Here is a 2,148-nt window from a genome sequence, read left to right on the forward strand (position 1 = left end):
CCGCCGGGTGGCTCCCGTGCCCATCAACGGAGGTAACGCGGCCCCGGCGCTCGCCGTCGGGTGCCTCCCGAGCGGGGCCGGTGGCCTTTGTTCGGGTCTTTCCCGGAGCTCTGGCAGCAGGGGAGAGCCTGCCCTGAGGAAAAAATAAAAGGAAATGATGATAATCCCGTGATCTGAGAGTGCTGGGTTTGATAACAGCCCAGCAAGGATAATGTGTCTTCCAGCGTGGGTCCTGGCAGGCCAGTCGTGCTGAGCAAGGAAGGTGTTATTTCTGAACTGGTTACAGGGGGATGGTAGTGATAGTTATCAGCGTTTGGTTACAGGGTTGCCATGACGGTCAGAACAGCTGCATGGCTGTCTCACTGGCACAGGCACACATCTGGGTGGCTTTTGCAGCTGCATGAGGTCGTGGTTGTTCAGTGCACGTTGCTTACAGGTGCCGTTCTGGCTGCCCATCCTGGCCTGGCAGGACTCAGCCGTCAGGCTGCTGCTCACATGGGCCGTCTGAAACGTGCCTGTTTGCAGTACTGAACACACCGTGGTGCTTCCGAATCAGTTTTATTAAGTGAAGCTGTTGTCCTTTCGTTGTTACTGGACGAATGTTGAGTTTTAAAGAGTTACCTTGATTATTGCCTGAAGGGAAACCAATCACTTCAGTCGTAGTGATGGGGGGTTAGTAGTATCTTGTTTTGAAAACCTTTCTTGACGTGATCTGAACTGTCATATTTAAGAAATTGACTACTTGAGGGATCACAGTGGTCCCATCCTGTCTCCTGGACTGTAAACCTCTCAATAATTCATTAGGTGAGGTAATATAGTCAGTTAAAACTAGACTCTAAGTGATGAATCTTTAGAGGTTTTTTAAAAATAGTTGATAACAGAGAACTACTGTATTACTAAAAGCTTTCTGATCTTAAGATCCAGGAAGATATTTTGATGCTTTTTCAGAACAAGATGCATCCTGCCAGAGGGCCTGCAATAAGCTTCTAGTATGTATGGGCATCAGCAGATGGTTGCCAGTTTCTTTGAGGTTCAGTTTCATTACCTTTACAAAGTGTAACCTAGAATGTGTTAATACAGCATATTTTTACGTGGAAGGGGAAGAAAGCAAAAACTGTTGAGCAAATCTGCTGTGAAATTGTTTTCATTTGTGCTTCAAATCCTACTTCACAATGCTCACGAGAGTCAGCTGTCATCAAACATACTCTCTCTTTCTTCCTTCCTGGTATTCCTCACTTACACACCCCCCAACTGCCACAGGAAATCAGGAGGCTGTCCTAAAAGAGCACTGTTGTTGCAAGTGGTATTTTTAGGGTTTTAAAAACTGTTGCCTTGTAATATATGCAAGGTATCAAAATGCTTGATTTGTTTAGCTCCATTAGTTGTCAATGAAAACTTCTGATACTAATTACTTTTTAAACTGCTTCTGTAAGTCTTTCTGCTTTTTTTCTGTGATGTCCACCAAAATATATTATCACAGAATGGTTAAGGTTGGAAGGGACCATAAAAATCTGCAGGTTCCAATCTCCCTGCTCTGAGCAGGGACACCTCACGCTAGACCAGGCTGCACAAGCCTCATCCAAACTGGCCTTGAACACCTCCAGGGAGGGAACAGCCACAACGTGCTGGGCAACCTGTTCCAGCACCTAAACATTGAGCATGGCTGACAACATTTTTACTGGAAGCTAGTAGTGGGAGAAGAGCTAAATAAAATTCTGAGCAGTCCATTAAAAACATTTTTATACCTGAGAGTATTAAATACTGTATGATGAGTAATTTCAGTGAGCAAGCACAGCAGCAATCACATGATTGCAGACCTCAGTTTTGCAGTGTTGACATGCTGTAGTCATTAAAAGTTTGCCATCAGTTGTTGGGGAGATTCAGTTTTGTCCTTCTGATTGTCATCAGGAGACTGTAAAAGCAAACACTGCAGTAGTCATCTTCCTTTTAAAGTTCTCCTGAATTGTGCCGTGTTGGCTGTTGTATAGTATAAGTTTGATTTCAATTTTACCAAGCTGGATTTCATGAGGCTTAAAAATATTCCATGTAGTAGGAAAGGCTGGAATATTTCAAGTGTTTGGTTAAGATGCTCTTGAAAGGTTAAGAGTGTTCTGTTTATATGATTCTGCTTTTTTACATCTAGGTTTG

General features: G+C 43.8%; 1 protein-coding gene across 1 annotated transcript in view; it reads left to right on the forward strand.

Annotated features, from left to right (window-relative positions):
- The first annotated feature begins 6 nt into the window (after positions 1 to 6).
- The window catches only part of RNF130 (ring finger protein 130), a 41,375-nt gene continuing 39,233 nt past the window's right edge, over positions 7 to 2,148 (forward strand). Inside the window, exon 1 of the mRNA XM_009995088.1 lies at positions 7 to 32. The gene's annotated coding sequence lies outside the window, so the exon portion shown is untranslated. The remainder of the gene's footprint in view (positions 33 to 2,148) is intronic.

Source organism: Chaetura pelagica, unplaced genomic scaffold (genome assembly GCF_000747805.2).
Source record: "Chaetura pelagica isolate M959 unplaced genomic scaffold, ChaPel_1.0 scaffold420, whole genome shotgun sequence".
Lineage (NCBI taxonomy): Eukaryota > Metazoa > Chordata > Aves > Apodiformes > Apodidae > Chaetura > Chaetura pelagica.